Source organism: Elaeis guineensis, chromosome 8 (genome assembly GCF_000442705.2).
Source record: "Elaeis guineensis isolate ETL-2024a chromosome 8, EG11, whole genome shotgun sequence".
Classification (NCBI taxonomy): Eukaryota; Viridiplantae; Streptophyta; class Magnoliopsida; order Arecales; family Arecaceae; genus Elaeis; species Elaeis guineensis.
Genome location: NC_026000.2, coordinates 130,266,098 through 130,278,109, shown reverse-complemented (window position 1 = coordinate 130,278,109; position 12,012 = coordinate 130,266,098). Strand labels below are relative to the sequence as shown.

General features: G+C 34.3%; 1 pseudogene; it reads right to left on the bottom strand.

Moving 5' to 3' along the window:
• Nucleotides 1–8,696: 8,696 nt before the first annotated feature.
• LOC105035696 (alpha-humulene synthase-like) overlaps nt 8,697–12,012 on the bottom strand; it is an 11,170-nt pseudogene continuing 7,854 nt past the window's right edge.

Here is a 12,012-nt window from a genome sequence, read left to right as displayed (position 1 = left end):
GATCTCATCATTGACATCATCGAAACTCCTTTTGATGAATTAGAACTCTTCTGATTTATACAATTAGAATGATCGATCATCAAGATCATTCTAATTGCTCTAAAAATCCATCAGTGATACCTAATAGTATATGATGGCAACCCATCAGAACTAAAGATGAACCTCTCAATACAGCTACCTGTGTGATTGAGTTCCTCTATCATGAGTCCTGACTGAATTAGGGTTAAGGTGAACTCGTCAAACCCAACATCAGTCATATGAATCAATCGATCGATCTGAGTCTGATGTAAAACTCCAATGGAAAACTCTTTTCCATTGTTTCACTCTACCATGGCCATGGGCTTAAGGACTCGATCTTTCGATCATCATAGGACTACTCCTCTCATCTACCGAGGTTGATAGATCCCATCTTGGTGCGACCTAGTTCCTACAATGAATATGCTACAGCCAACATACACCTCAGAATTCTGAATGGCTAGGAGACTGAGTTATGGTATAGTCAAACTATAACACACTCAAGGTGAACTGTCGATGCACCTCAGGTCAAAGAACTAGACACACAACTGCAGCATCAAGCTAGTCATCGACGAGAAGGTAGACTTCCTTATGACTGCTCGAGGTGGTCACGCTCAGTACTCTCATTCTCAATGAATACCTATACTCTTGCTTTGGTGTCTCCACACCATAGACTCAAGACACATCTATCCTAAGGAAGCGATCGTACACTAACCTTTCGGATCGATCACCATCCTTGTGATGATCCTATGGTCAGGAGCTGTTTATGAGTTAGTTATGTAAATTCATGCCTTAAATTTTTAACTCTTGAAAATATGAATTGACATTCCTACTAACTCAAAGGATATATCACAGACACAATGTACACAATGTGATAGAAGAATAACCCATTTATTGATTTATAGTCAAAATTATAAATTTACCCTTAGATTTGTATAGAAATGTGTCAGCCAATCTGGCATCTAGGACACACATCTAACATCTCATCCTTGAGTATTTCTGATTGAGGATCTTCTTGTGGTTCAACCATAGATATTTTTGGATTGATTTGTAGATCCTGAACTTCTATGAGTTCAATATTCCTTCCACTGCCTCCTTCTTGGATGAATTCATTTTTTAAGAAAGTGATGTGCCTACTAATAAATATCTTTTGTTCAATAGAGTGGTAGAAGTAATATCCATTAGTTTCTTTAGGATATCCTACAAATCTACACTTGTCTGATCTAGTACTAAGCTTATGTCCAAAAATATTTTTTACATAAGTAGGACAGCCCCAAATCTTAAGATGTTTAAGATTAAGCTTCCTTCCCTTCCATATCTCATATGATGTGCTTGCAACAGACTTTGAAGGCATCCTATTTAATATATATGCGGTAGTCTCTATGGTATATCCCCAGAAAGATATTGGAAGATCTTTGAAGCACATCATGGACTACACCATGTCTATCAAAGTATGATTTCTCTTTTCTGCTATACTATTTAACTGGAGTGTATAAGGAGGGGTCCATTCAGAGAAAATACTTTTACTTTGAAGATAATCAAGAAATTCATTGGATAAGTATTCTCCTCCTTGATCAGAATGAAGAACTTTGATATTTTTTTTAGTTTATTTTTTAACCATACATTGATACTCTTTGAACTTATCAAAGGCTTCGAATTTATATTTCATAAGATACACATATCCGAACCTTGATAAATCATCTGTAAAGATGATAAAATAGGAGTATCCTTCCCTGACCTGAGTTGTCATTGATCCATATACATTTATATGTACTAGGGCTAACAACTCATTTGTCCTTCCTCCATATCCAAAGAATGGAGGCTTGGTCATCTTACCCATGAGATAAGATTTACAAGTTTCTAATAATTCATAATCATATGGGTCAAAGAATTCTTCTTTGTATAACTTATTTATCCTTGACTCACTAATATGACCAAGGCGGTAATGCCAGAGATATGTGATATTCTCATCTTTTCTCTTTCTTTTTATATTTCTTTCAATATGAAAAATATTTTTGTTGAGTGCAAGAATTAAAAGATTGTTATCAATATAACCACTACCATAAAATTTATTAAAAAAAAAATAGAGCATCCATTTTTCATTAGCCTTATTTCATAACCTTGTTTTAATAACAAAGGTATAAAAATAATGTTTCTAATAACCTTTGGCATGTAATAACAGTCTTTCAATTCTAAAATTTTGCCTGAAAGTAAATTAAGCATACAAGTTTCTACAGCCTCTATGCTAATGGACTCTCCACTTGCATCATAAAGCTTGAGGTCACCTCTTTTCAGACCTTTGATATTCTATAGCCACTTAATGAATTACAAATATGCGATCCACAAGCGGTATCCAATGTCCAAGTATCAGAGTCTGAGCTACTCAATAAAAAATAGGTCTGTATCATATATACACCTTTTTGGTGCTATACTTGCATCTTGCTTCAATTTTGTAAGATTATTCTTGTATTCTCTCAATATCCAAATTTACCACAAAAAAATTTTTATGGGGACTTCTTTTGCTTTCTTATTATTGCTGACTGATCTAAGATAAAAAATATCTAGAACATTGAAGTTTTTCTCTGATATGAACTTAATCTGTAAGTTTCTCAACCAATTCACATAGTTTGGATCAATCAACATGGTTTCATGCAGTGAAAATAAGGAAGCCATAATAAAGAACAATTGTATAGGCAGATCACTCATATTTGATATGTATAACTAGATGAGATCTTTTAACTAGTTATATCTTCCACTATTTTATCAGATACCATAGCCCTCTCCTATGGTAAACGAGAAATTATAATCTGATTTCTTAATGGGGTTGAGACCTCAATTCCTCAATGAAGCCTTGTGGATATCACAACAAATCTCAATGAGTTCAAAGATAGGTAAACCTATCCAATTGCATCTCATACAACTCTCAACATAATTCTTACCTCTAAAAATACTCATAGCCTTATAGATATCACAACAAACTATAGTATTTTGAATTAAGTCAGACCTTTCATTTCTATATAGCTATATCTGAAAAATACTGTCCTTGTAGATATCATAACAAAGCAATATATTCAAAATATACCATAAAGTATCTAATATGCATCAAGACAAATCCACATCAATCCCCATAGCAAGCCTTATGGATATTACAACAAACCTACTATGATTTTTGACAGGATATTAACTAGGCATGAAGAAAGGTATAAGTAGTGTTCAAAATACTGAGCAATGATTATTCAAGATTTGAACTAATCCAATTGGTCAAAAAAGTGTTAAGATTGGTGGGGGTCCCCTCGTTGCTTTTTTTAGACATCAATAAAAATTGACCAGATCAGCAAATGAAATTAATTAAATAACCACCGTACTTGAAACACTCCTTAGACACCAATTGATTAATCAATTCAAGAAATAGGTCAGCTACTGGTTCATAATACTATGACTTAATATGATTTTTATAAGGGCTTTAATGGTCTCATGCACATCCTAATCAATTACAATGATGCACTATTATAGTTATATCTTAATAAACATAACAACTAATCATGGCATCTAATCATATCTCTAAGATATGAAATCATAATCATACAACATGATTATAACATAGCATCTTAAACATATCACATTCATGAAGTTCTAATAACACACATCAATATAAAATATTCTTTTCATGGTTCTTCTTCTTGGGCATCATAGTGGTACCCCTACACGCCATAAGAGTACCCCATAGAATGAGAAGAGAGGGTCTTTAAATCTTACTTGCTCTTATGATCGGACGGTCTGGTGATGAACCCCAATGAGAGTACTAAACTACTAAGAAAGATTCTATATATACATCATGCATTCAACTAAAATATATCTCTAAGACATGCTAGGTTTTGGATGTTCAATTGGGTTCAACCCTTGACCCAACTTGAACCAAACCAAAAACCCAAGCTTGATCACAATCAAGACAATATTTTAACCTTTGATTATATAAATCAAGATAGGCTCTGATACCACTGTTGGATTTCGATGGCACAGCGAAAGGGTTAGGTGTTTAAAATTTTTATTCAAAATACCTATCACACCAAAAACCCTAATGCTCAAAAATCTTTAACTATATCAATCAAAGTATAATTAAATTAATCTTGGATAAGAAGAATACCTGTAGCACTAATCTAATTTTCATAAGGCATCCAAGTATCCACCCTCCAATGGTGATCCCAACAGAAATTAGATCAAAAATAGTGCTCCTCCTTCACCTTGCTTCAAGAGTTCTAGCTCCTAGAACTCGATTAGTCTTATATCAGTTAGGTTTCTCCAAGAACCTAACTCGACCCTCTCAGAACTTTCTTTGAACTTCTGATTTTTCTTTTTTAGGACCCTCACAATCTTTATTTGGATCAGATAAGGCTTTGTCTTAAATTCCAAAGCTTTGTCCTAAAACTAAGATAGGTTGTAAGAAAGAAAGGAAAGCTACGGAGAGAAATTAGAAAGCCGATCTGAATGTCTCGGACACTCAGCACCCAGACCTTTTTATAGCCACCAGATGGATGCCAAAAGAAAGGGACATGCCTCATCCAAGAGGCTTATTTGATCTGAATATCAGAGATAAAAGTTTCTTCAAGCAGAAGGACTCTTATCAATGATACGTCGATCAGCACCTTTACCTACACGCGTGACTAGAGAAGGGATATTTTTGCATCCCTTCTCAAATTAAAAAAATCCACAAAAATCTATGTGGATAGGGGACTTGTTTTTGATTCCAGAAAACTTGATAAAGGAGGAAAAAATCCCTTAAAAAGAAGTGATGTTGCATCCCTTCATGCAAAGGCTGATCACCACGAATGCACACACATGAGGAGGTTTCCGGCATCCGTTTGGCCAACTGATAAGTCTGGAAAAATTTTAGATAAATTACCAAAAATAGCTGATCAAGTGTGGAACATTATAAAAAAAGGCATTCTAATTTGAATGAGTTTGGTTAGGAGAAGGACTCTTTGAAATGAGAGGAAATGCGATGCTTCAACACATGCATGCGAGAGATCCTTCTCATTTCTAATTTTTCACCAGCCAAATAATCCAAAAAAATTCCATCTCATGCTTTGAGATATGTATCAGAGGATGGAGGGTGATCAGGGCCACCCACACATATCTTAATTCCATGCTAGAAGGACTCCTCCTTCTGCTTACGCCAACATGTGCATGCCAATTCTGATTTGCACCAAGAGTCATCCATAATTTGGACTCTTCATATATGGCGGTAATTTGAGATGTGGCACCCCATTTTGGGCTGCTTCCAGGTGGCATGACCTGACCCAAATGCCCACCAAATTGGGCTAGCTAGTTAGCAAAGGATGAGACCAAATTGATCTTCCAAGGAGCTAGGATTTCCACACATGCTAGCATGCTAACCAAAAACCCTGATTGAATCCAAAATTTCAATCAACCTTATCAAAAGGATCTTTGGCCAATTTCTATATGTGTGTGATCCATAGGGTTCTATATCTAGTTAGCAGTAGGTTTAGGTGCAAGTTGACCTAATTTGATTAGATTCCAATCTAACCGATTTAGGTCCAATCGAGCTTAACCCGAGTTCAACAATTAGAATCCTTTCTAATTGGCAATCAAATTAAACTCTTTAATTCAATCAAATCTACAAGTTAAGATTGATATCTAGCAATGCATTATGACTACCCAAAAGATATGAAATTTGATAAAAATATCAAATATACCCTTCAGTGGCAAGTTACCGTGCAATTCAATCCTTCGATCATCCCTGCATCCTAAATATATTCATGAGTATAGAATCATATCAAACTCAAACATATATTCATATTGATTCTCAATTAACTAATGATGACTCCAATGAAGAAGCATTAGAAACTCTTTCTAATCTTCTTCCTTCTTTTGGCCAAAAGATTTTTTTTGAGTCATCTAGGAATGAGAATACACAGGATGCGATCTCCTTTTACTAGGAGTGATCGATTCCATGTTGACCGACTCACAACCTTCATACATACTCTACCATATCCAAAACACCCCGTACATATCTTTTTCATGCCTGGGTATGAACTAAAATATGGATTCATGTACATAAGATTCCATGATGATCTCAAGTCTAAGGATTACTTGCACAACTCTCACTTAAAGAACCATCTTTGACATGCAAGTAAGGCTTTCATAAGATGTTCCCTTTTATTGAGTCAATTTAGTGGACTCATCTCCAAATGGGCATCCACATCCTTGTATTAGTGTCCCACACAAATGGCTAGTGAGATCTGTCATCCTCTCTATCGAACATACATAGGATGTGCTAGTCTATTCGGAACATTGATCTCTGACTCAATACTCCTACGACTAGAAATATTTAAGATTAAAATTTTAAAATTTTAGGTCTCACTAGCATGACCCGTTCATGTCTCCTAAAACCATTGTCCTAATCTTTGGGGTTCATCATAATCTTAGACATAATAAGATGCAGCTAAAATGATGAATCAATATCTCAAATAATAAATATCATTACATGAGTTAAAAAATTATAAAAAAAAATTCTATCACAGTACACTTGTGACTGGCTTACAGGGCATTCTTCTTTCATCATTGAGGTCAATATTTGTAAATGTATAGAACAATTTAGTTTTTTAACCACAAGCCTCGTGTACTTCCTTTTTTTTTCCTTTTCCATTTATGAGCTCTCACATAATTGTGTAAGTTAAATTGCTCTTATGGAAGGTCTCTTAAAAACTGATTGCATAAAAGAGATTTCTTATGTTCATTGTCATTGCAAAAAGAAAGGACACATGCACCATCTAGTCATGCTTGTATATTAAAATTATGTATTGCCACTATAATTGATCATGGGCCGGGTTTGGGCCCAAAGAATGTCAAATTTTACATTGGCCTAGCCTGAAGCCTGATTAAAAAATGAATAGATTTTAGGCCTGAGGTCCGACCAATGATCAGCTCTATTTGCTATAGGAATTTCATTGTAGCATGAAAAATTTTAGCATGTTGGCTGCTGAACAACCATATTGTGAGCCTATATGTTTTTTGTTGTCTTTATTCTAATTTATTATTTCCTTCACCTGCACCGGTTAGATGGCTTACAATTGGTACCACCAAGATTTTAAATCCCATAGAATGGAGGTATTTTGGTATCTCCATAGAACGAAATGTCCCATTATTACGTCCTATCCCAATAGCCATCCCGATCATGCATCCTGATAGATATCCTCTATCTCTCTTTTCTTCTTTTTTCTTTTCTTTATTTTTTTCTTTTTCTTCTATATTCTTTTTTTTCTTTCTTTTCATCATTCTTTCCTTTCCTCTTTTTTTTTTTTCTTTTTTCTTCATCCTTCTCTTTCCTTTCTTCATTCTTTCTTTTCTTTCTTTTTCTTCGTCCTTCTTTTTTTTTTTCTTTCACTTTTTTCTTTTTTTCATCTTCTGTTCTTTCTTTCCTCTTTCTTCTTATTTCCTAATATGGATAGGTTTCAGAGTCTCGACTTGTCTCAGTCTCATTTTCTTGCAGGAATGAGACAGCATAGTCGGGATGCCCCCTGTCTTGTCAAGACGTAAAACCTTGGGTACTACCAGTGAACCACTGCATGGTTGATAATTGTATCTTGTCATCTTCCAGTTAGCACCTCTTTACTGAAACTTTTATTTGTTTATGCTGTGCAAAAGAAGAGAACCAGATAATGTGCAATGCATGAGACTAAAACTTTTATTTGTTTAATTGTACAAAAGCAGATAACAAAATAGGAAATGCTTGGATCCACATGGTCACCTATAACAAACTTTTTGTCCTAAGAAAATGCTCTCTTTTGCAGGCTTATCCTTGACATATCTTGGTTTATACCTAATGAAGGGATACGGACAGCCTGCCTTGCTCTACTTGGTTCCCTGCACCTTAGGTCATGAAACGTATCTACTTGTTCTGGTCATGATAAATATTTAAATCATCTATCGATCTGTTTTGATGTCGTTCATGAATGATGACCATTTCTGGTGTTAAATTATCAGGTGTTACTATTATTTTGGGTGGGATAAGAGGAGAACTAAATGATCTTAGGAACTTCAGATTAAAACAATCCAATGCCAGTATTGCTCGATATGTTTAAGCACTACTCTGCTGAATCTCATGAGAGATGACCATCAAGCTTCATCAGCCTACTGATGCCACCGTCTCAGCAGAAACTGCTAGAGACCTGCACTTCTTGCTACAAACTATCAGATCTGACAGAGACGAGAAGGAGTTAGGAAGCTTATTGCTCAAAATATGAAGCAGAGTTTGGAAACACTTACCCATCCTTGATAACAAGCTAATCATCATCCAATTGCGGTAGCTCTTAATTTGCACATGTGATGTGGTTTTACATCTTCTTGTAATATCACAATAGGATGCATTTGTGATGTTCATCTAGATAAGTTGTTCCATCATTGTATTTATAATATCTATCAGGTAACTTTCTCTATTTGTTATTGCTCGTTGCTTGAGTTGCTTCATAATTTATTTAGTAGCTAGATGATTCTCCAGACTATTCATAGGTGATTAGATCAACTAAGCATAGTTTTTTTTTTACTGACTAATATAATTCATGAACTATTCCTGACTTATTCATGAAACATTCTTGTGTCACAAAATCAACTGCGCAAGCTCTTGTTGGTTCATAGAGAACATCAGCAATTTTGGCTGACAAGTACCCAAGGTTAAGGTGCAGTTCTAAAGAAAAATCCACTATTTTTTATAAAGTTGTTGCATAGTCAAGGTGATTGCATAATAATAACATATATATATTTTGATTACATAATAATATCATACATTTTTTTATTGAGACTTAACTTGCTCATCTGACACGATAAGTTTTCCAGAGGATTACACACGCTATAAGATATATCAAGAAATATAAGATATCAAGAACAGATATGGAAGCAGAGCGCATATTTTCCATCACACAGGAAAGACGAACAATAGGAAAATCCAAGTCTACAACATCATCGATATGTCATTGAACTTGTAGGAACAAGAGGACTGTTGCCTTCTTAGAAGGAAATTGACTCGACTAGCAATGATGTGATATGATCTTTCATTATAGCTGAAGAGTGCGTGTATGAATCATACTTCCTATATATGGTTTCCATCATTCGTGCGAGGTTGATGATGCGCATGATCAAAGATTTTGGCACAGCAGTCATACTAAGACACTCCTGGTTTAGAATTTTCCATTCATCTTCAATCATTCCCAATAGCTTCTCACATGCCTCCTGCACTGAAGTACCATGCTCTTTAATGTAGCAAAGGACCGCCGATGAGACATGCTTCCTCTCTTGTTCAAACTACATTATTTAGAAGAGAATGTATAACTAAAATAATAATGCAAAACAACCTATAAGTTCATGAACAGAAAAAAATCTATTTTGAGTTGGTTCATTTAGAAAATAAATTGGCAAACCAAAACCAAGACCAAGATCCTGGGGGTTAGCTTATAAGCAAGGCATGTTCCAGCTGTCTTTAATTAGCTTGCAAAAGTTCATGCCTAGTGTTCAGCCCAAGCACCAGCTTGCTCAAGTGGATCACAAGCTGAACTTGGCCTAAGCTCGTGTCAAGCTGCAAAACTGTTTACCAAGATGGTCAAGGTTAAACCGCTCAACTTAACTCAACTCAATGCTAGCCTGAGAATGGCTTCGATAAAATTGACAAATTAATAACTTCTAAACATTGTTACCTCATTGGACACAACATCATCCAGGAGACGACAGATTGAGCAAATAGACTTTATGATTCTTGGGAAGCTTGTAACCCAATCAAATGCCTCTTTTGTTGCTTCTTCTCCCATGCCAACAAAAGAAGCACATGGTAACACAGTATAGCAACAGGTGATCAATGAAACACTCAGATATTCTTCAAGAGGCGGCACATAATCTTCATCCCTCCATTTGGCTTCTTTAAAATAAGCCCTTGATACTTCTTTGAGCTGCATCATATTTGAATCTCAACATAACTAATCAAATTTATATGTTCACCAAATCCAAACAGTGATGCTCTTTCCAAGAAGGACATGAAGAATGAAATAACCTAATATAGATGGTGATTTTGTACATATACATTTAGAGAAGGAAGATTAGGAGTCGACTCAGATTGGAGATGCATGCTATCATGAGTTATTTTTTGATTAAATTATTTGAAGAAAGACCTTGATGATATGATAAGATAGGGGTCGTACTGATTCTTTTAGATATTCCACTCTATAGGAGTTTCCTTCTTTTGTGAGCTCATCCTCAAATTCCTTGAATGTGTTATATAGATTAAGGAAGAGGAGTTTATAGAACTCCTCTAGTTGATCTGCTGCCTTTATGTCCCACCTGCATGCAATTATATCTAGTCAAGATGGAGAGAAAAGAATAAAGAGAAAAAAGACATGGGGAAATGACAACAAATATGTAGGGTGCCTTAACTTCTTCTTCATTCGCTAACAAATTATGGTGGAAGAGGTGGAAGCCTCTAAATGCAAGTAACATGGAAGTGTAGGAAGTTTTTGTGAAATCTCCTCTTATTAATGAGGAAAAATTCCTTCTATAGTATAGATAGGCACCAGGGATTCCTTTAATAACTGGATTAGTTAAATTGTATATGGCCATAATATCATATTTCAAGAAAAAAAATGAAAACATGGAAAAAAAATCCAAAAGAGCTTTTCCAATATACCATATATAACAAATAGGTTGTTGCTAGAAGACTTTAAGATAAACAGCATATATGACTGGTATATTTAAGTCTGATAGACTCTGAGTCATTAATTCTTCAACTGGGTTCTTCTGATAGACTTTGAATCATTAATTCTTCAACTAGGTTCTAGTTCCATGAGCTACAATACTTTGCTCCAAACAATCTTTATAAAAAAAAAGAAACATTTTAATTTGTTTGGGCCCCAGAATTGCTTTGTCCATCACATGCTATAACATGTATTTTCCTTCCATGTGTTTTGTCATTCGAATCTTTTATTTTTGTTTTTCAACTTTTTATGATTTGAGACTCATTGAGATAATATTAAGAATTAGGGTAATTCTCCTTCCACAATGATGTTGCAGTCACAAACTAACTCCATGACAGTTAATGAAAAAAAATTTATGGAGTCAAATTAAGGTGGAGTCCAATTCCCAAAGTTCTCAACATATAGCAGTATAGATAATTAAATTTTACTTGCATAATTTTTTTAAGTATCTTGATTAAAAAATTGAAGATAATTAATTTTTTTATTTATTTTTATAATTAGATTTTATTTCATATATTACTTCTATTATCTATGCAACTTTCAAATGCTTCTTCTGAAAGAAAAAAAATTTCAAATGCTAATAGGAGATGCTCAAACCTTTGGATAACTTCAGTAAATATTTGGAGTTCCTCTCTCGTGCCATAAGCATCATAGATATCATCCATGATTGAAAGTAAAGCAATCACCTTTGTCATATAAATTCGAGCTCTAGAATAATGAGGCTCAAAATATATCCCAAGAATCCAAAAATAACACTCGACTACTCTATCCCTGCAAAATGTTAGCTTTTTCGCAAGGCCGAGTGCTTTCCACCACCTATATGAGATGTACAAAGAGTGCCAGATTTGCATTAAACAAAATTGTCATGTCAATAAAATCAAAGTGCCATAGAAATGGATCATACATGACTTATGTATGGAGGAAATATTTAAGTTGATGCAGTATTATATAAAACTTACATAGTTAAGAGACTTTTTAAAAAAATAGATATATAAATGAATGAATGAATGAATAATAGAGTAAACATTTTTGAATTACAATATTTTTATTAAAAAATGTGAAACTTAAATAAACATATGGATTAAGTCACCCATATGTTGAAAATTCTTTAACAAAATATAAAGATTTTGCATGGCAAAAAAAATGTTGAGAATTTGTCTAGCATTAACAAGGAATTTGAATGATTAAAAATGAGCTACCACAAGAACTAAATTGGACAAATAATTTGTAGTCCATAAAGTTT